Raw genomic sequence first — 24,145 nt, forward strand, 5'->3', positions numbered from 1 at the left:
TTGAGCACAGCCATGACTTTTTCACACACTAACTTGTCTATCCTTTACTAGCCATATACTCATAGAGATATTTAATGTGCAATTCTCACTGCCATTTGGATATGATTCAGCCCTATATGTGGAGATTAAAGTATGGTAATTTAAAGTATGGTAATTTAACACATAATTTCTGTGTAATTGTGATGGTATATACAATTTCTGAGACTCCCCGCATAACTGTTATTGAGCCAAACATAACTTAATTTTTCTCATGGGTTTTAACACTCTAAAAATAATTGTCTTCTGCCTCATTCCAATTAAAAAATCAGAATGAGTTGTTGAGTGAACTCTTTATATCATGGACGAGGACGCAGGCGAGAGCGTCGGCATTATGACAGCCAATCAACACCAATAGTTTGTAGTCTTTTTCAGGAAGTAGGCTAGACCCATTACTGCAAAAGAGACTCTTTTTGTTTACCAAACCAAAGCAACATGTCCGACAAGTAATAGCTGCTAATGTTCACATACAGATGCCGGAATCTTAATTTGATCACATAACATTTTCCTACGCATCACAAAATCACGATTGAAATAAGTTTACTGAAAACCTGCAGTACTCTTTCTCTCCATGCAGGGGCAGTCGAGACATTCGGACCAGTGCCAGCTATCAAAATCATCCTCCCTATTTATCTCGCTCAATCGCTAAAGCACCAGACAAAATATGAATACATTTCCTACTGCTAATGTAGGCCTATAGATCCTATTACTGCAACATTCAAATGTACATAAATGTATCTGAAATGCATCCACACACATCAACAACCTTAATAACACAAGATAGATATTGGTCTCTACTAGACATACAAGTGTCAAGTCTATCAGAATTGCAGCCGTACATTAGGCTACACCTCGTAAAACCCTAGTAAAACTGACTATCCTACCGATCCTTGACTTTGGCGATGTCATTTACAAAATAGCCTCCAACACTCTACTCAGCAAACTGGATGTAGTCTATCACAACGCCATCCGTTTTGTCACCAAAGCCCCATATACTACCCACCACTGCGACCTGTATGCTCTCGTTGGCTGGCCCTCACTACATATTCGTCACCAAACCCACTGGCTCCAGGTCATCTATAAGTCTTTGCTTGGTAAAGCCCCGCCTTATCTCAGCTCACTGATCACCATAGCAACACCCACCCGTAGCACGCGCTCCAGCAAGTATTTTCACTGGTCATCCCCAAAGCCAACACTTACTTTGGCCGCTTTTCCTTCCAGTTCTCTGCTGCTAATGACTGGAACGAATTGCAAAAATCACTGAAGCTGGAGTCTTATATCTCCCTCTCTAACTGTAAGCATCAACTGTCAGAGTAGATTACCGATCACTGTACTTGTACACAGCCAATCTGTAAATAGCACACCCAACTACCTCATCCCCATATTATTACTTACCCTATTGCTCTGTTGCACCCCAGTATCCCTACTTGCGCATCATCATCTGCACATCTATCACTCCAGTTGTAATGCTAAATTGTAACTATTTCGCCTCTATGGCCCATTTATTGCCTTACCCTCCCTACTCTTCTACATTTGCACACACTGTACATAGATTTTTCTATTGTGTTATTGACTGTACGTTTGTTTATGTGTAACTCTGTGTTGCTGTTTTTGTCACACTGCTTTGCTTTATCTTGGCCAGGTCGCAGTTGTAAATGAGAACTTGTTCTCAACTGGCCTACCTGGTTAAATAAAGGTTAAATACAAAATTAAATAAATAAATATACAGGATATGGATATATCCTATATGGAACTATAGCCTACTGTAGCCTATCAAAACTAATTGCACACAAAGGCCTATAAAATCAGATGTGAAGACCAGATGAAATTGAGAAAAGTGAGGTAGCCTATGGAATGGACTGCAATGGAGCATGAAAAAGAGTGACTCAGCCCATGATTTTTGAGATCTACAGTATATATTATTGAAAAAGAGGACATCTTAAGGTTTCTAGTGAACCTAAGATTATGAATCAACTCTCAAAATTTTGTTAAATTGTGGTCTGGGGTGGTCTAGTGGTTAGGACTGCTGCTTTCAGCACGCACATATAGGTCTACCAGGTCACCCTTCTGGCAAAAATAACTCAAACCCCCTAATTGACTTGACTTAGTTACACATTTCAAATATGGACAGTCCAGGGATATTTTACCCCCGATCTTGATAAATGACCATACCAGACACTTTTATTTGAAATACAGTTGTATTTGATGGATAACATAAATAGGAAAACAAATAAAATAATAACAGTAGGCTACACCAACATTAGTTTCCATTCATACAAAGTGTCGGGTAAATTGCCACAGTAGATTTCCTGTTCTAAGCCAGGAAATACTTTTATTCAATTGTATGGAATGCTTGTCAAATAGATAAATCGTCCTTAGTCTGTTCAAAAAGGACTAAGTTGATCTGATGATAATAGCAACCAGAAGGCGGTAATGAGGTAATGAGGTGACCAATAATGGTTGCAATTGAGATCAGCTGTGCGTGTAAATTTAGAACATATTGATGGTTTAACGAGACATCAGCTGGCAATAATCTAGTGCCATCAATGGTTGCAATAGGCCACTTGTTATTTGAATATATTCCAATACATTCTATTAGCCTATCCATTGTCACATAATTAAAGGTGTGAAAACCGATTATAGGCTACTGTTTGCGTTTCCCTGGCTGAGCTAATGAGCTCATTTGGGACATCAGTTGATTGACAGATATAGGCCTCCTCTAGAACTATAAACTTTCCTCCAATGTGGATGCTATGCCATGTTTTATAGTTAGGCTGTGTATAATCTGTCAATATACAGTGCATTCGGAAAGTATTCCGACCCCTTGACTTTTTCCACATTTTGTTACATTATAGCCTTATTCTAAAATGGATTAAATAGTTTTCCCCCCCTCATCAATCTAAACACAACACCTCATAATGACAAAGCAAAAACTGTTTTTTAGATTTTTTTTCAAATGTATAAAAAAAACAACTGAAATATAAGTACTCAGACCCTTCACTCAGTACTTTGTTGAAGCGCCTTTGGCAGCAATTTCCAAAAACCCGGATGCCTCTGCCAGGAGAACTGAAACTTGGCCTCAAGTGGATCTTCCAGCAAGACAATAACCTCAAGCACACATCAACAGTTATCACAAAATCAACATTTTGCCCGATCTGAAACCCAATGAAAACTGAAAACCTGTGGTTTGAATTGAAGCACATAAGTGCAATTGAATGATATCAAGGACCTGGAAGGATTCTGTATGGAGGAGTGGAAGATCCTTCCCAATATGTTCTCCAACATTTTAGATTAAGGCTCAGTGCCATTACCCTCGCAAGGTAAGCCATTGAAAGGTATTGAAAACAGTGGAGTCAATCATTTTGGAAATTTGTTTTCATTACTTGTTAAACAAAATATTTTTCTCTGAGGAATTGTATTCGTATAAAATAATATAATTTCCCAAATTTTTTGAGCATACAATATAACTTGAATTGAACTTTGAATTATTTATTTTATACAGTCATTTTTGCTCATCTTTATCAAGGGTGTCAATCATTTTGGACCCCATAATACATTGACGTAAATTAGTACATAGAGTTGTCACACCCTGGCCTTAGTTATCTTTGTTTTCATTATTATTTTAGTTAGGTCAGGGTGTGACATGGGGAATGTATGTGTTTTGGTTTGTCTAGGGGTGTGTACGTTTAATGGGTCAGTGTCTTGTCTAGGTGTTTGTATGTCTATGGCTGCCTAGATTGGTTCTCAATTAGAGGCAGCTGTGGTTTATTGTCTCTGATTGAGAGCCATATTTAAGGCAGCCATAGGCATTTGGGTTTTGTGGGTAATTGTCTATGTTGAACGTTTGTTGCTTGTCTGTGCACTTACGTAATTTAGCTTCACGGTCGTTTGTTGTTTTGTTTAGTTTGTATTCAGTGTTCGTTTCGTGTTTTCCCTTTTCTCAATAAAAGAGAATGTATTTGTTGTGATGCAGAATGAGGACCCAAAAGCGACGTAATAGTAACAGAGTCTTTATTCCAGAATAAAACAAATAATGATTCTCCTGGATACTATCCTCTCGTCAACAGAGAGGAACGACTGGAGACGCGACCACAGACTGCAGGTCGCTTCAGGAAGGCACTGGCCGTAGCTGACATTGACACCTGCTCACACGCAGCATCTGAAGAAGGCAAAGAACACGACAGGGCGGAACAAGGACACAGGAACAGCAAACGTCAAACAAGAATCCGACAAGGACAGAAGCGGAAAACAGAGGGAGAAATAGGGACTCTAATCAGAGGGCAAAATAGGGGACAGGTGTGAAAGAGTAAATGAGGTCGTTAGGAGAATGAGAAACAGCTGGGAGCAGGAACGGAACGATAGAGAGAGAGAAAGAGGGAAAGAACCTAATAAGACCAGCAGAGGGAAGCACAGGGACAAGACATGATGAAAGACAAAACATGACAGTACCCCCCCACTCACCGAGCGCCTCCTGGCGCACTCGAGGAGGAACCCTGGCGGCAACGAAGGAAATCATTAATCAACGAACGGTCCAGCACGTCCCGAGATGGAACCCAACTCCTCTCCTCAGGACCGTAACCCTCCCAATCCACTAAGTACTGGTGACCACGTCCCCGAGAACGCATGTCCATGATCTTCCGTACCCTGTAAATAGGAGCGCCCTCGACAAGGACGGGGGGGGGGGAGGGAAGACGAATGGGGGCGCGAAGAAAAGGCTTGACACAAGAGACATGGAAGACAGGGTGGACGCGACGAAGATGTCGCGGAAGAAGCAGTCGCACAGCGACAGGATTGACGACCTGAGAGACACGGAACGGACCAATGAACCGCGGAGTCAACTTGCGAGAAGCTGTCGTAAGGGGAAGGTTACGAGTGGAAAGCCACACTCTCTGACCGCGACAATACCTAGGACTCTTAATCCTACGTTTATTGGCGGCTCTCACAGTCTGCGCCCTGTAACGGCAAAGTGCAGACCTGACCCTCCTCCAGGTGCGCTCACAACGTTGGACAAAAGCCTGAGCGGAGGGAACGCTGGACTCGGCGAGCTGGGACGAGAACAGAGGAGGCTGGTACCCAAGACTACTCTGAAACGGAGATAGCCCGGTAGCAGACGAAGGAAGCGAGTTGTGAGCGTACTCAGCCCAGGGGAGCTGTTCTGCCCAAGACGCAGGGTTTCGAAACGAAAGGCTGCGTAATATGCGACCAATCGACTGATTGGCCCTTTCTGCTTGACCGTTAGACTGGGGATGAAACCCGGAAGAGAGACTGACGGAAGCACCAATCAAACGACAGAACTCCCTCCAAAACTGTGACGTGAATTGCGGACCTCTGTCTGAAACGGCGTCTAACGGGAGGCCATGAATTCTGAACACATTCTCAATGATGATTTGTGCCGTCTCCTTAGCGGAAGGAAGCTTAGCGAGGGGAATGAAATGTGCCGCCTTAGAGAACCTATCGATAACCGTAAGAATCACAGTCTTCCCCGCAGACGAAGGCAGACCGGTAATAAAGTCTAAGGCGATGTGAGACCATGGTCGAGAAGGAATGGGAAGCGGTCTGAGACGACCGGCAGGAGGAGAGTTACCTGACTTAGTCTGCGCGCAGTCCGAGCAAGCAGCCACGAAACGGCGCGTGTCCCGCTCCTGAGTAGGCCACCAAAACCGCTGGCGAATAGAAGCAAGCGTACCCCGAACGCCGGGGTGGCCAGCTAACTTGGCAGAGTGAGCCCACTGAAGAACAGCCAGACGAGTAGAGACAGGAACGAACAGAAGGTTACTAGGACAAGCGCGCGGCGACGCAGTGTGAGTGAGTGCTTGCTTACCCGTCTCTCAATTCCCCAGACAGTCAACCCGACAACACGCCCCTCAGGGAGAATCCCCTCGGGGTCGGTAGAAGCCACAGAAGAACTAAAGAGACGGGATAAGGCATCAGGCTTGGTGTTCTTATTTCCCGGACGATAGGAAATCACGAACTCGAAACGAGCGAAAAACAACGCCCAACGAGCCTGACGTGCATTAAGTCGTTTGGCAGAACGGATGTACTCAAGGTTCTTATGGTCAGTCCAAACGACAAAAGGAACGGTCGCCCCCTCCAACCACTGTCGCCATTCGCCTATGGCTAAGCGGATGGCGAGCAGTTCGCGGTTACCCACATCATAGTTGCGTTCCGATGGCGACAGGCGATGAGAAAAGTAAGCGCAAGGATGGACCTTATCATCAGACTGGGAGCGCTGAGACAGAATGGCTCCCACGCCCACCTCTGAAGCGTCAACCTCGACAATGAATTGTTTAGTGACGTCAGGAGTAACAAGGATAGGGGCGGATGTAAAACGCTTCTTGAGGAGATCAAAAGCTCCCTGGGCGGAACCGGACCACTTAAAGCAAGTCTTGACAGAAGTCAGAGCTGTGAGAGGGGCAGCCACTTGACCGAAATTACGAATGAAACGCCGATAGAAATTAGCGAAACCGAGAAAGCGCTGCAACTCGACACGTGACTTAGGAACGGGCCAATCGCTGACAGCCTGGACCTTAGCGGGATCCATCTGAATGCCTTCAGCGGAAATAACAGAACCGAGAAATGTGACAGAGGAGACATGAAAGGCGCACTTCTCAGCCTTCACGTAGAGACAATTCTCTAAAAGGCGCTGGAGTACACGTCGAACGTGCTGAACATGAATCTCGAGTGACGGTGAAAAAATCAGGATATCGTCAAGGTAAACGAAAACAAAAATGTTCAGCATGTCTCTCAGTACATCATTAACTAATGCCTGAAAGACAGCTGGAGCATTAGCGAGACCGAACGGCAGAACCCGGTATTCAAAATGCCCTAACGGAGTGTTAAACGCCGTTTTCCACTCGTCCCCCTCTCTGATGCGTACGAGATGGTAAGCGTTACGAAGGTCCAACTTAGTAAAGAACCTGGCTCCCTGCAAAATCTCGAAGGCTGACGACATAAGGGGAAGCGGATAACGATTCTTAACCGTTATGTCATTCAGCCCTCGATAATCCACGCAGGGGCGCAGAGTACCGTCCTTCTTCTTAACAAAGAAAAAATCCCGCTCCGGCGGGAGAGGAAGAAGGCACCACGGTACCGGCGTTGAGAGAAACAGACAGATAATCCTCGAGAGCCTTACGTTCGGGAGCCGACAGAGAGTATAGTCTACCCCGAGGGGGAGTGGTCCCCGGAAGGAGATCAATACAACAATCATACGACCGGTGAGGAGGAAGGGAGCTGGCTCTGGACCGACTGAAGACCGTGCGCAGATCATGATATTCCTCCGGCACTCCTGTCAAATCACCAGGTTCCTCCTGAGTAGAGGGGACAGAAGACACAGGAGGGATAGCAGACATTAAACACTTCACATGACAAGAAACGTTCCAGGATAGGATAGAATTACTAGACCAATCAATAGAAGGATTATGACATACTAGCCAGGGATGACCCAAAACAACAGGTGTAAAAGGTGAACGAAAAATCAAAAAGGAAATGGTCTCACTGTGGTTACCAGATACTGTGAGGGTTAAAGGTAGTGTCTCACATCTGATACTGGGGAGAAGACTACCATCTAAGGCGAACATGGGCGTGGGCTTCCCTAACTGTCTGAGAGGAATGTCATGTTTCCGAGCCCATGCTTCGTCCATAAAACAACCCTCAGCCCCAGAGTCTATCAAGGCACTGCAGGAAGCAGCTGAACCGGTCCAGCGTAGATGGACCGACAAGGTAGTACAGGATCTTGATGGAGAGACAGGAGTAGTAGCGCTCACCAGTAGCCCTCCGCTTACTGATGAGCTCTGGCTTTTACTGGACATGACATGACAAAATGTCCCGCAGAACCGCAATAGAGGCAAAGGCGGTTGGTGATTCTCCGTTCCCTCTCCTTAGTCGAGATGCGAATACCTCCCAGCTGCATGGGCTCAGTCTCTGAGCCGGTGGGAGGAGATGGTTGAGATGCGGAGAGGGGAAACACCGTTAACGCGAGCTCTCTTCCACGAGCTCGGTGACGAAGATCTACCCGTCGTTCTATGCGGATGGCGAGTGCAATCAAAGAGTCCACGCTGGAGGGAACCTCCCGGGAGAGAATCTCATCCTTAACCTCAGCGTGGAGTCCCTCCAGAAAACGAGCGAGCAACGCCGGCTCGTTCCAGTCACTGGATGCAGCAAGAGTGCGAAACTCTATAGAGTAATCCGTTATGGATCGATCACCTTGACATAGGGAAGCCAGGGCCCTGGAAGCCTCTTTCCCAAAAACTGAACGATCAAAAACCCGTATCATCTCCTCTTTAAAGTTCTGATAAACGTTAGAACACTCAGCCCTTGCCTCCCAGATAGCTGTGCCCCACTCCCGAGCCCGACCAGTAAGGAGTGATATGACGTAAGCGATCCGAGCTCTCTCTCTTGAGTATGTGTTGGGCTGGAGAGAGAACACAATATCACACTGGGTGAGAAAGGAGCGACACTCAGTGGGCTGCCCAGAGTAACATGGTGGGTTATTAACCCTAGGTTCCGGAGACTCGGAAGACCAGGAAGTAGCTGGTGGCACGAGACGAAGACTCTGAAACTGTCCTGAGAGATCGGAGACCTGAGCGGACAGGGTCTCAACGGCATGACGAGCAGCAGACAATTCCTGCTCGTGTCTGCCGAGCATTGCTCCCTGGATCTCGACGGCAGTGTTGCGAGAATCCGTAGTCGCTGGGTCCATTCTTGGTCGGATTCTTCTGTTGTGCTGCAGAATGAGGACCCAAAAGCGACGTAATAGTAACAGAGTCTTTATTCCAGAATAAAACAAATAATGATTCTCCTGGATACTATCCTCTCGTCAACAGAGAGGAACGACTGGAGACGCGACCACAGACTGCAGGTCGCTTCAGGAAGGCACTGGCCGTAGCTGACATTGACACCTGCTCACACGCAGCATCTGAAGAAGGCAAAGAACACGACAGGGCGGAACAAGGACACAGGAACAGCAAACGTCAAACAAGAATCCGACAAGGACAGAAGCGGAAAACAGAGGGAGAAATAGGGACTCTAATCAGAGGGCAAAATAGGGGACAGGTGTGAAAGAGTAAATGAGGTCGTTAGGAGAATGAGAAACAGCTGGGAGCAGGAACGGAACGATAGAGAGAGAGAAAGAGGGAAAGAACCTAATAAGACCAGCAGAGGGAAGCACAGGGACAAGACATGATGAAAGACAAAACATGACAGTATTTTGCACACGCTGCGCCTTGGTCCTCTCTCTCACCCATAGACGATCGTGACAGAATTACCCACCTGAATCGGACCAAGCGGCGTGTCAAGCGGCAACAGGAGCAATACACACAGGATTTATGGCAAAGGAAGCAGGATCTGGGCTACACTACGTGGGAGGAGATCGACAGGTGGGCGATCGACCCAGGGCGAGTGCCGGAGCCCGCCTGGGATTCTCTGGCGCAGTGCAAGGAGGGATACCGGCGAATGGAGGCAGCACGAAGACGCGGTAGGAAGCCTGTGAGTCAGCCCAAAAAATTTCTTGGGGGGGGGCTTAAAGGGAGTGTGGCGAAGTCAGGTAGGAGACCTGCGCCTACTCCCTGTACTTACCGTGGAGAGCGAGAGTACGGGCAGACACCGTGTTACGCAGTAGAGCGCATGGTGTCTCCTGTACGAGTGCATAGCCCGGTTCGGTACATTCCAGCTCCACGTATCGGCCGGGCTAGATTGAGCATTGAGCCAGGTGCCATGAAGCCGGCTCAACGCGTCTGGTCTCCAGTGCGTCTCCTCGGGCTGGCTTACATGGCACCAGCCTTACGCATGGTGTCCCCGGTTCGCCTACATAGCCCGGTGCGGGTTATTCCACCTCCCCGCACTGGTCGTGCGACGGGGAGCATACAACCAGGTAAGGTTGGACAGGCTCAGTGCTCAAGGGAGCCAGTACGCCTGCAAGGTCCGGTATTTCCAGCGCCACCTCCCCGCCCCAGCCCAGTACCACCAGTGCCTACACCACGCACCAGGCTTCCTGTGCGTCTCCAGAGCCCTGTTCCTCCTCCACGCACTAGCCCTATGGTGCGTGTCTCCAGCCCATTACCACCAGTGCCTACACCACGCACCAAGCCTCCTGTGTGTCCCCAGAGTCCTGTGCGTCCTGTTGCTGCTCCCCGCACTAGCCCTGAGATGCGTGTCCCCAGCCCGGTACCACCAGTGCCGGCACCACGCACTAGGCCAAATGTGCGTCTCCAGGGTCCAGTATGCCCTGTTCCTTCTCCCCGCACTAGCCTTCAGGTGCGTGTCCCCAGCCCGGTACCACCAGTTCCGGCACCACGCACCAGGCCTACAGTGCGCCTCAGCCGGCCAGAGTCTGCCGTCTGCCCAGCGGCGCCTGAACTATCCGTCTGCCCAGCGCCATCTGAGCCATCCGTCTGCCCAGCGCCATCTGAGCCATCCGTCTGCCCAGCGCCATCTGAACTATCCGTCTGCCCAGCGCCATCTGAGCCATCTGTCTGCCCAGCGCCATCTGAGCCATCCGTCTGCCCAGCGCCATCTGAGCCATCCGTCTGCCCAGCGCCATCTGAGCCATCCGTCTGCCCAGCGCCATCTGAGCCATCCGTCTGCCCAGCGCCATCTGAGCCATCCGTCTGCCCAGCGCCATCTGAGCCATCCGTCTGCCCAGCGCCATCTGAGCCATCCGTCTGCCCCGAGCCATTAGAGCCGCCCGTCTGTCCCGAGCCGTCAGAGCCGTTCGTCAGTCAGGAGCCGCTAGAGCCGCCAGTCAGCCAGGATCCGCCAGAGCCGCCAGTCAGCCAGGATCCGCCAGAGCCGCCAACCAGCCAGGATCCGCCAGAGCCGCCAACCAGCCAGGATCCGCCAGAGCCGCCAACCAGCCAGGATCCGCCAGAGCCGCCAACCAGCCAGGATCCGCCAGAGCCGCCAACCAGCCAGGATCCGCCAGAGCCGCCAGTCAGCCAGGATCCGCCAGAGCCGCCAGTCAGCCAGGATCCGCCAGAGCCGCCAGTCAGCCAGGATCCGCCAGAGCCGCCAGTCAGCCAGGATCTGCCAGAGCCGCCAGTCAGCCAGGATCTGCCAGAGCCGCCAGTCAGCCAGGATCTGCCGCCAGTCAGCCAGGATCTGCCACCAGTCAGCCAGGATCTGCCGCCAGTCAGCCAGGATCTGCCGCCAGTCAGCCAGGATCTGCCGCCAGTCAGCCAGGATCTGCCGCCAGTCAGCCAGGATCTGCCAGAGCCGCCAGTCAGCCAGGATCTGCCAGAGCCGCCAGGATCTGCCAGAGCCGCCAGTCAGCCAGGATCTGCCAGATCCGCCAGCCAGCCATGAGCAGCCAGATCCGCCAGCCAGCCATGAGCAGCCAGATCCGCCAGCCAGCCATGAGCAGCCAGATCCGTCAGCCAGCCATGAGCAGCCAGATCCGTCAGCCAGCCATGAGCAGCCAGATCCGTCAGCCAGCCATGAGCAGCCAGATCCGTCAGCCAGCCATGGGCAGCCAGATCCGTCAGCCAGCCATGAGCAGCCAGATCCGTCAGCCAGTCCGGAGCTGCAGTCCCTCAGTCCGGAGCTGCAGTCCCTCAGTCCGGAGCTGCAGTCCCTCAGTCCGGAGCTGCAGTCCCTCAGTCCGGAGCTGCCGTCCCTCAGTCCGGAGCTGCCGTCCCTCAGTCCGGAGCTGCCGTCCCTCAGTCCGGAGCTGCCGTCCCTCAGTCCGGAGCTGCAGTCCCTCAGTCCGGAGCTGCAGTCCCTCAGTCCGGAGCTGCAGTCCCTCAGTCCGGAGCTGCCGTCCCTCAGTCCGGAGCTGCCGTCCCTCAGTCCGGAGCTGCCGTCCCTCAGTCCGGAGCTGCCCCTCAGTCCGGAGCTACCCCTCAGTCCGGAGCTACCCATCCGTCCGGTGGCGCCCTCTGGGAAGGTCTTCAGTCCGGGACTTTCTACAAGGGTCGCCGCTCCAGAGGCGCCACCAAAGCGGGTATTGACAATGGTGGAGTGGGGGCCATGTCCCGCACCCGAGCCACCGCCATATTAAGGCCCACCCCGGACCCTCCCCTTCAATGTCAGGTTGTGCGGTCGGAGTCCGCACCTTTGGGGGGGGGTACTGTCACACCCTGGCCTTAGTTATCTTTGTTTTCATTATTATTTTAGTTAGGTCAGGGTGTGACATGGGGAATGTATGTGTTTTGGTTTGTCTAGGGGTTTGTACGTTTAATGGGTCAGTGTCTTGTCTAGGTGTTTGTATGTCTATGGCTGCCTAGATTGGTTCTCAATTAGAGGCAGCTGTGGTTTATTGTCTCTGATTGAGAGCCATATTTAAGGCAGCCATAGGCATTTGGGTTTTGTGGGTAATTGTCTATGTTGAACGTTTGTTGCTTGTCTGTGCACTTACGTAATTTAGCTTCACGGTCGTTTGTTGTTTTGTTTAGTTTGTATTCAGTGTTCGTTTCGTGTTTTCCCTTTTCTCAATAAAAGAGAATGTATTTTGCACACGCTGCGCCTTGGTCCTCTCTCTCACCCATGGACGATCGTGACAAGAGTGCCGATTTTAGCCTGTAAATCTTGGTGGGGCAAAAAGTAAAGAAGTGGAATGCATGCCAGCAAAGCCACTACACAACACAACACTAAACAATACAATCATTGCACTATAACGGTGACAAACGGTGCCCACAAACTGTTAGGGCCTACATAAAGCTGGTTCAACAGCAGAGTCCCAACAGCAGTCCCAACACCTTACCACTGCTACACCTGGCTATCAGCGGAGCCTTGTCTGGCAGTGAAACAGTTCATTCAGCCTTATTTACTACCTTTATAAAAAACATAGCTGATTAAGCTGACTTGCTTAAACAAATGTGGTTTCTAATGACAATTGAGATGAACAAACTATGGCATAAGGGGACGACAAGCAGATAAGAGGCAATCTGGAATTTCGATTAAGACAATGAGCGAGCTAGGACGGACGTAACGTTAGTCAATATAACTATTTAATTAGCGACAGAATTCAGAACATGGGCCGTTCTTGCAGTGCTCTCCCTGTACACCAAGTCAGAACCATAGGTAAATAAAGGGGGCATATAAGCAGACAATGAAAGCTAGAACAGTTAGAACAGTAGGCGAAAATAAGATGGGTAAACATCTTACTACACAACATACACTTAGTATTACTTTCTTAGCTACAGTATACATATCTCCCTGGCATATTACATAATTTATGAAGCAGCATACAATACATTTTTGGACTCACATTGTTGTGTTCGGCTCACTTGAACAGGAAGGTGGCGAGGCGGTCCTCCAAGTTAACAGTTGTTTTGAGTGTGGCACAAATCATGCTTCATTGACAGCATGGCCAATGTTGAATGTTTATCATTTCAAATTTGGAAAGAGCCCCTTAATCCCAGATTTGGGACCACACAGCCACTGTCACTGATTCCTGCAAAACCACTCGTTGAAAATGTAATTTCCAACTTGTTTTGTAATGTTTATGTCCAATGGCCGATGAGCACCGATATGTTTTAACTATAATTTCTCTTTATTTATCTTCATACAACAAGGATTAAAAAGGATTTGGCCGCAGATGGTCGACTTTATTCATGATGATGACTGCTAGCTAAGAATGTGAAAGTATGATGTTGACATGATCAGTCCAATCAAAGCTACTGTACATATAACGTGACTTGAAATCATTTTATCTGTGGCCAATGACCTTGAGCCTTCTTGGATGGGCACTTCTATGGTAGCAGCCGAAGGGCTAGAATTTTCAAGGTCTGCTCTTACACTTGGCAGTGATGTAAATCCCCATGAATGACAGAACACTGAGCAAACTCACGGCGCAACTCTCCGCATTTTTTGCTGGCTTGCCCCACCACAGAAAGCACAGAGTGAGGCTGAAACACCTGCATTTTGGAACTGCCTTACTCAAGAAAACAAAAAAGAGACCATGTTTGTGTAAGGCTTTATTAACTCAAAAACATGTATTATTTTTTACATTGTTTGCAAACTGATATGTGACATGAATTAATGTCAAAATAACATGCAAAACAGGCAAGCCCCCCCCCCAAAAAAATATATATACACAACCGGTCAAAACACCTACTCATTCAAAGGTTTTTCTTGAAGACATCAAAACTATGAAATAACACGTATGGAATCATGTAGTAACCAAAAAAGTTAAACAAAGCAAAATATATTTCATATTTGAGATTCTTCAAAGTAGCCACCCTTTGCCTTGATGACAGCTTTGCACACTCTTGTGGCATTCTCTCAACCAGCTTCACTTGGAATGCTTTTCCAACAGTCTTGAAGGAGTTCCCACATATGCTGAGCACTTGTTGGCTGCTTTTTCTTCACTCTGCGGTCCGACTCATCCCAAACCATCTTAATTTGGTTGAGATCGGGGGATTGTGGAGGCCAGGTCATCTGATGCAGCACTCCATCACTCTCCTTCTTGGTAAAATAGCCCTTACATAGCCTGGAGGTGTGTTGGGTCATTGTTCTGTTGAAAAACAAATGACAGTCCCACTAAGTCCAAACCAGATGGGATGGCATATCGCTGCATAATGCTGTGGTAGCCATGCTGGTTATGTGTGCCTTGAATTCTAAATAAATCACTGACAGTGTCACTAGCAAAGCACCAACACACGATAACGCCTCCTCCATGCTTTACAGTTGGAAATACACATGCAGAAATCATCCATTCACAAAGACACGGCGGTTGGAACCAAAAATCTCCAATTTGGACTCCAGACCAAAGGACACATTTCCACCGTTCTCATGTCCATTGCTTGTGTTTCTTCTTCTTATTGGTGTCCTTTAGTGGTGGTTTCTTTACAGCAATTCAACCATGAAGGCCTGATTCACACAGTCTCTGAACAGTTGATGTTGAGATGTGTCTGTTACTTGAACTCTGTGAAGCATTTATTTGGGCTGCAATTTCTGAGGCTGGTAACTCTAATGAACTTATCCTCTGCAGCAGAGGTAACTCATGGTCTTCCATTCCTGTGACAGTCCTCATGAGAGCCAGTTTCATCATAGCGTTTAATGGTTTTTGCGACTGCACTTGAAGAAACGTTCAAAGTTCTTGACATTTTCTGGATTGACTGACCTTCATGACTTAAAGTAATGATGGACTGTTGTTTCTATTTGATTATTTGAACTGTTCTTGCCATAATATGGACTTGGTCTTGTACCAAATAGGGCTATCTTATCAAATGTATTCCAGGTGACCACCTCATGAAGCTGGTTGAGAAAAAGAGTGTGCAAAGCTGTCATCAAGGCAAAGGGTGGCTATTTGAAGAATCTCAAATATATCATATATTTTGATTTGTTTAACACTTTTTTGGTTACTACATGATTCCATATGTGTTATTTCATAGTGTTGATGTCATCACTATTATTCTAGAATGTAGAATATTGTAAAAATAAAGAAAAACTATTGAATGAGTAGGTGTGTTCACTTTTGACTGGTACTGTATAAACTCATCAAAAAAAGAAACGTTCCTTTTTCAGGACCCTGTCTTTCAAAGATAATTCATAAAAATCCAAATAACTTCATAGATAGTCATTGTAAGGGTTTAAACACTGTTCCCATGCTTGTTCAGTGAACCATAAACAATTAATGAACATGCACCTGTGGAACGGTCGTTAAGACACTAACAGCTTACAGACGGCAGGCAATTAAGGTCACAGTTATGAAAATTTAGGACACTAAAGAGGCCTTTCAATGCAAATAGTCCGGGTAGACATTTCCTTCATTGTTCAGCAATCTTATGGCATGGGGGGTAGAAACTATTAAGGACCCTTATGGGCCTAGACTTGGCGCTCTGGGTACTGCTTGCAGTGCGGTAGCAGAGAGAACAGTCTATGATTTGGGTGGCTAGAGTCAGAATTTTTTGCGTGCCTAATTAAGATCCTAATGGTGAATTCTCATGTTTTATTAGTGTTGATGTGATCAAAGACTTTATCAACTTCAAAGGTTTCATCGACTGAGTCGGAAGCAGTCAGTGGGTCAATTGGGGGAATCATTGTCTTTTGAACCTGCAGAGTGAAACAATGCAGCTTTACACAAGCAGTCATTACACTCAGAGAATAATAATCATATACAGTATGGGTCATGGGTTTTTCACAATTTCAAAAGTAAGGGATCAGAAACTATAAAAGGTTTATTTCTGTGAGTTATTTGTTTATCCTCCATATCTGATGTATTGGCAACTAGGGAACTTAGTTCACCATTACCGTCTACAACTCTAGGTTTACTGTACACACTGACCACTATAAAGACTGTAGCGTACACTGACACTATGCCCTCTGGTGGCCACTGGGCACACCTTAGCGCTGACCATCATCAATGGCTCCAGTGCAATGAGTAGTGGAATGGTTCACTGTAATGACTGCAGAATGTAGAATAAGGGGCAGTTGCAAGTAGGCCTAGATTATTGTACCAATTAACATAAAAATAATAATTTCTCTATGATAGACATATTGAAATGGCTTCAAATAAAATCATGCTATTTAAAAGCTTTAAGGAGATAGACTTATCTACTGTCAACCAATACCCTTGTCTGCCTAGCAAAACACTCCATACATTATAAGTCCTAAAATATATAGAACATTGCCTACAAAAAGTACTTGAAAGGCTTATTTTCAAAAAGTACTTATAGAAGACTATATTGTGTCTACGTACAAATGTACGTCAATGTATTATGGGGTCCAAAATGATTGACACCCTTGATAAAGATGAGCAAAAATGACTGTATAAAATAAATAATTCAAATACTGAGTTATATTGTACGCTCAAAAAATTGGGAAATTATATTATTTTATACGCATACAATTTCTCAGAGAAAGATATTTTGTGTAACAAGTAATGAAAACAAATCTCAAAAAGAATGGGTCAACATTATTGACTCCACTGTTTTCAATATCTTTCAATTCCTTACCTTGCGAGGGTAATGGCACAGAGCCTTAATCTAAAATGTTAGACCGCTCCTCCAAACAGAATCATTACAGATCCTTGATATCATTCATCTGCCCTCTTCAATTCAAACCACTGTTTTCAGTTTTCAATGGGTTTCAGATCCGGAGAATGGAGTGGAAAAATGTTGATTTTGTGGTGAATTTTGATGTGTGCTTGGGGTTATAGTCTTGCTGGAAGATCCACTTGTGGCCAAGTTTCCGTCCCCTGGCAAAGACATCCAGTTTTTGGCTAAAATGTCCTGGTAATGGGTGAAGTTCATGATGCCGTTGACCTTAACAAGGGCCCCAGGACCAATGGAAGCAAAATAGCCCCATCACATCAAAGCACTTTAAAGGCTTCTTTTTAAAAAGCACTTGCATGGCTTATTTTTAAAGGTTTCTTTAAAAAAAATACTTGAAAGGTGTTCTACCACAAGGATTTCAAGGAAAGTCGGTAAGTTCCCATGACGTCAACAAACCGTTGAATTGGATGGTGTCAATGGTGGCTGAACAGCTGCCACATTTGATAAACGAGACATTGGGCGAAACTACTATGAGCAGCATCAAAGATTACTGGTAAGAACATCCAATGTCTGGCCGAACTAGGAGATGAGTTGGGCTGTGGCATGAGAAGACGCCTTACGGCTTTCACTAGTGCTGGTTCAGCATAGTGGCCAGGCCTCACTGGAGGAGCCTGTTAATTGGAGCTGAGAGGATTGTCTTAAAATGGAAAGTTACGACAGAAGCCGCTGTCCATCTCTCTAATATTAGACCTCAGAGGAGCCTAGGGGCCGCATCTACCTACACAAACAACCAGCAAAGAGGTAGTGCAGTGGTCATCTTATCCAGAAGGTTAATAGTAGAGAAATAGGCTTAACTTCAACAAACAAGATAAAGTACCAATGCCAGCCATGTTGGTATGGTACGGTACAGTATCTCTCCCTGGGATCCATTCCCATGTTTAGCTGCTAATGTTTAGCTGATCATGTATTATTTTTGCAGTGCAGTAGAGGGTCTTTATCGGGAAAGAAACAGCTTCAGAGCATCAGTATGAGAGAGCGTTCCCTTTCTTTGATTTCACTGTATAGTCACGTTCCTATGATCAACTCTGTTTCTCTACACAGAAAATGCGTGTGCACACGTACACACGCGGTTAATATGCAGTGTGGTCAGTCATTCCTTTATTATAGTGTCAGCAGCCTCACAAAATGGCTTTAGTCTGGTAAAGTAATCACTTCTGACAGCTGGTCAGAGTAATGCTTCCTCCCTGCCGTAAATAAAACAGACCCCTCTAATTGGGCAATGATTTAAGTCATTGTCCCGTTAGGAGGACAAGCAGGACATGGACGGATTCATTGCTCTACAGTGTAACATCTCAAAGTGCTCAACATTACAGCTAAGTCAACCAGGTGCGTTTTGTGTCTGTTTTATTTCTATTGTACAACATAATTATTACTGTTCCTGGTATAGAGCTGAAAGAGGATGAACTCTTCAGTTTTCATGGGAATTATGACATTTCATGTCTTCCTACATATTTCGACATGTCCGTTTCTCCGTGTAGGGTTTTAGGTTAGGCACAAACAAACCTTGACCCTAACCCAACAACCTTAACCTTCACCTTAATCCTAATGCTAAAGCTAACCTTAAACCGTCTCTTAACTACTGTATGAACCTCATCTCTATCTCAAAACGTAACCCAAAGGAGAGGGGAATGGGTGAATCCAGTGGGGTTAATGGGTGAATCCAGTTAGGTGAATGGGTGTATAGGTGAATCCTGTGGGTGCATGGGTGAATCCAGTGAGGTGAATGGGTGAATCCAGTGGGCGAATCCAGTGTGTGAATGGGTGAATCCAGTGGGCGTATGGGTGAATCCTGTGAGGTGAATGGGTGAATCCAGTGTGTGAATGGGTGAATCCTGTGAGGTGAATGGGTGAATCCAGTGAGGTGAATGGATGAATCCAGCGAGGTGAATGGGTGAATCCAGTGGGTGAATCCAGTGAGGGGAATGGGTGAATCTAGTGGGTGCATGGGAAAATCCAGTAAGGTGAATCCAGTGTTTGAATGGGTGAATCCAGTGGGTGAATCCAGTGGGTGAATGGGTGAATGCTGTGCTGAATGTAGCTGATCACTCATCCTCTGTGATGGACAGTGAGCCTCCCCTGGAGCTTTCTCATCCCACTGTCACACAAACATGGATGATCACTTTAACTAGGTGATACCTGCTAGAGCCTGCTTACCCCACAGGCAGTAAGGGTGATCGCCAGTACACTCAGCATGCTTTCTACCAAAACAATTTCTACTCTCTTTACTTTTTACTTAGAGTTAATTTCAGACTAAAGCCAATGTACTATACTAAACTTGACATGCTATGGTATTTTGTATGGTTGCAAGATATGTATTGACTGGGTGAAAAATCTGTGCACTTAACCCTAACTGCTCCTGTCGCTCTGGATAAGAGCGTCTGCTAATGACAATAAAAAATTACAATTAATTGTTAATGGTAAATACATGTGTAAGATCTGTGAAATTGGATTTTGGTAGCAATTTCCCAAAGCATATCCTGACAAAAAGGTAAATTATATTATGTGAAGCTTCTATAAAACGGCTTGTAGCTGTAATATTAGTTAATATAATATTGGCTTATTGACAGTTAAAAAGCAACGCAAATAGTCGCAAGCGCCTCACGGTCAAAGTTCAGTGTTCCCCTGGATGGATTTGTCCAGAAGAGGCTTATTTACGGCAGTAACATTTTTATAACAGGCTAGGGCTGGTAATCCTATTGTCGGCTTGGGGAGCTGAGTGGAAACCACCACAGTACAGTTCAGGGTTCAGGTCCACACCAGCCCATTAACAGGAAGGAGGAGGAAGCAACAATAACAGGGCAGCTCTGCCACCTACCCAGAGCAGCTCTGCCACCTACCCAGAGCAGCTCTGCCACCTACCCAGAGCAGCTCTGCCACCTACCCTAACGTGTACTCGTGATATTTGAGTGACTAAAAAAGTACAACACAATCTATGGGCAAAATAACCGAAATAAAAAACAGCTGACACGGGCTAGTTGATTTGGAATTTTAAAAGGTATTCAATGAGTAATATGACAAGAGGAACTGATGATGCACTACCCAATTTCAAAATTGCACCTTGTGCATTCTACTATTACCACTTTCAAGAGTACGTTTAAAGCCAGACTGAGTTCCTTAAAAATAAATATTCAAAAAATCCTACAGCTCAGCAGCCTTGCTTGGCAGCCTGTAAATTTGGCGCATCGAGGAGGATCTTGTGTGAGCTAGCCTGAACAGAGTGAGCATTGTGTGAACGGCACAGAAAATCTAGCCTGGTCTGGGAGCTGAGAGACTGAGGATCAGGGTGACAGGGACACTGACTGGAGACTATAGGGCCGTAAGTCGATGGGCCCTGCTGACTGACTGACAGAGGCTCCATAAGGGCCCTAACAGGATGAGGCTAGGCCACCACCACGTGGCCAGGGAGGGATTACGCTGAGCGAGCAGAAGGTAAACAGATTATTCCCGAAATGGAGCTTGCTTTTTGAATTTCGTCACCATTGTCACACTTATACCGACAGTGGAGTAACTTGGAGTTCCTTTCCAAGCCCCCTCACCTTGGCACCTTTATCAATCCTTCACCCAGGTCTGCAGGGATCATTGACTGACTCAACGATCAAACCAGGATTCTAACTCCAGGATTCTAACTCCATCTGCTAAAACATAACTGGAGCCAAGACAATAGTGAACAACCCCTCTTTTGGCTCTAGAGCCTCGAGACTTTGTCAACAGCGACAATACATTTTTCCTCATGGACTCGAGATAAAGTTTTTCAGCGACTTTCCTTTTGTTTCCAAATGAAAACTTTTTGGCTCTGAAAGGACCTAAACTAGTCCATCATGCATTTGAGAACGGGACTGTTCATCACCCTATTTCTCTTTACCCTTGCAGCCCCTCGAATCAAAGGTAAGCTCTCACTCCAGGGACCTGTCTGGCTTGTTGTTTTGTTTCCTGTCTCACAGTGTAATTGAAGTGAAAATACAGGTGTGTTCTTTCACAATGATGGAGATAGTGTGCATGCTTGAATACAGTACATTCTTGATGGGTCAGATCAGAAGGCAGAACCATTGTGACGGTATGGCAATTTTGACAAATTGACTACTTGCAAATCTCTCATTAAAAGTTTATTCATACTGCAGAACTGAATGGAACCAACTTGAAGCAAAGTGTATTTTGACAAAGTTTGTGACCTGCTTGCTGCATTACGTAGGAGGACTTCCACAGAGAGCAGTGTGAGCCACTTGACTTCGACCTACACTCAATCAATGGCAACGGCATTTACAGCTGCTTTAGCCAGCAAATACAGCATCAGCTCATCCTACCTGTCAAACTTGAGTCCATGTGTTTTTTTGCATTGATTTGAATATACATTCCTATAAAATGCAATACACCTGGGGGGAAAACTGTTTGGCCACATTATACAAGTCACTATTGGCTACATTGAGCTAGTTGATCCCTATGAACACGTTAACTAAAATTCTACAAAACTTTTCTATTAGCCGACTTCTGTTGGGTCCAGATTTTGGCTGGATTGTGTCTTTGGTCCATTCATTATCCCAAAAGAAACAAAGGCATTCTGTTCTCAGTGGCTCTGGACACTAATCTTTTCTGCCTTGTAGCTCTGTTCTGTGAGGCCCTCACTGTGGTGCTCCGCATTAGGGGCCATTTCCCCTGCAAGCCCTCATGCTAGCCTATGTGCATTTCAGAATACTCATTCCTCACTGAGCACATTTCACATTGTGTCTTATTTGTTTTTCAAAATGTTCCCTAATTGGAGAATAAGTCTGGGTTTTGCGGCTAATGGTCCCCATTCCAAACCTAGCATTTGAACGTTGAAGTTTATTAGTGTCCAGTTGGGGTTGAGTGTTTGGGTGGTTGTGGTGGGGTGGGGTTCACCATGTCATTGGGTATTGTCCCACTTTGAGACAAACAATAGATCACATTCTTGGCATAAATCTCTCTGTAACGGGCCAAATTGGGAACCGGCGGCACCTTTGATCAAAATAAACATTAATCCTTTTTACGTTTGGTATGTGTATGATATCACACTTCAATTAACCCAATGTTTCTGTGACAATGGGAACTGGATATCCGGATACTGGACAGTGAGAGACAAACTATAATGTTATGACTAAACAAGCTAGTTTTGGGAATTACCATTTCAGACAGCCTTGCCATTGCAATGGATTAGCAGTGTCTGTCTACCGACCAACTCTTCTACTGAGCTTATACATGGTAATCTCTCAGACAAGGCACTTTCTGGCCACCTCTCTGAGGTCAAAGTATAAGTGGTTATATCGTTTACACTGATTTCTTTGTGGCCTCTACTGCCTAATCCTGAGACATGGCAGGCAGGTCAGATGAAGCCCCTAGGCTCTGTTAGAAACTCATTGCGCATGGGACTTAATGTCTTTAAAGGTCAAATGCAACCGTTTTTATCTCAATATCAAATCATTTCTGGGAAACAATTAAGTACCTTACTGTGATTGTTTTCAATAGTAAAAAAATTAACAAAAATGCCTCTTAGCAAAAAGCAATTTCTCAAGCAAGAATTTAGCTAGTGTAACAGTATAACTTTAAACCGTCCCCTCGCCCCGACACGGGCGCGAACCAGGGACCTTCTGCACACATCAACAACAGTCACCCACGAAGCGTCGTTACCCATCGCTCCACAAAAGCCGCGGCCCTTGCAGAGCAAGGGGCAACACTACATCTAGGTTTCAGAGCAAGTGACGTAACTGATTGAAACGCTACTAGCGCGTACCCGCTAACTAGCTAGCCATTTCACATCCGTTACACTAGGACTGTCTGAGAGTGGTCTGAATGAGGGACCTAATTGGATGAGCCAAATGGGAGGAATATGTAACCTGAAAACAAGCTATTATTGGCAGAGAAGTTTGAAACTCTTTGTTATTAGTCTATTAACTTATACCACTTGGTGATGTCGCCAGGCAGGCCAAAACCCCATGCCTGCAAAACAAGCTGACATTTTTGGCGGTCTTTTCAAACAGCTCATAATACACTATTATTCCAACCTCATTGAAAAAGATATATAAAAACACAGGAAAATACATTATTTACTGCACTTCCCCTTTAAGAAAGCCTCTCTGAATGGAGTGACTATTTGCTGGCCTAATTTTATTTCATAACACCATTGCACTACCTTGCTGCGACGGACGAGACTGTGAAATGGGGGAAGTGTGTTCCCTGAATAGAGTAAAGCCAGCTAGGTCATATATAGCTTTTTCAGCAATTGGGGATCACTCTAATACGGCAACGATCTGAAGGACTCTGAAATAACATTGGTCAGTCATAATTGTTACAGTTAAGGTAATCTAACCTGTTATTGTCCTACTATGTCATTCACAAAGGACCACTGAGCTATAGCTTTGTGTTGAGTAACTGTACAAGGATATGATGTCATTTGAAACAAATGCGGAGCATTGATGACTTTCAATAAAACACTTGCTCTTGACTCCCTTTGAAGATGCTCTGCAACGCAACATGAACTAGTTCCATTGTCCTTCCAAAATTAGACTTCGTATCCTCAGATACTTCACCTTGCCACCTTAGTGTCTATTTATATCCAGTGACAGTGAGGGACAGTCGTCCACTTAAAACACTGGACAGTAGCCAATAGGTACAGTAAAGTATTTTTAGTAGCTACCATTTTAAATACTCTGAGTCAGTTCAGGTTAGACCTGAGATATTGTTTGGGAAAGAAAGCAGCATACATCATGTTTTTTTTACCTATATTTAACCAGACAAACTTAGCCAAACGACAAAAAAAAGTTTTATTGTTACATACACGGCTACATGCGGTGAAATGTGTTGTTTTACAGGGTCAGCCATAGTAGTACGGCGCCCCTCCAGAAAATTAGGGTTAAGTGCCTTGCTCAAGGGCACAGACAGATTTTTCACCTTGTCGGCTTAGGTATTCGATCCAGCGACCTTTCGGTTATCGTCCCAACACTCTAACCTCTAGGCTACACTATATTTAGGCATATTTGGCCAAAAAGGTATGCTAAAGATAACCATTTCTAATGTGTCTTTTGCAGACCTACAGGTCCAAGACTTGTTTGGAATCCGAGATGTCAAATACAAACACTTCCTAGAGAGTCTAAGACCAGTCAAACACA

The sequence above is a fragment of the Salvelinus namaycush genome, chromosome 15 (genome assembly GCF_016432855.1).
Source record: "Salvelinus namaycush isolate Seneca chromosome 15, SaNama_1.0, whole genome shotgun sequence".
Lineage (NCBI taxonomy): Eukaryota > Metazoa > Chordata > Actinopteri > Salmoniformes > Salmonidae > Salvelinus > Salvelinus namaycush.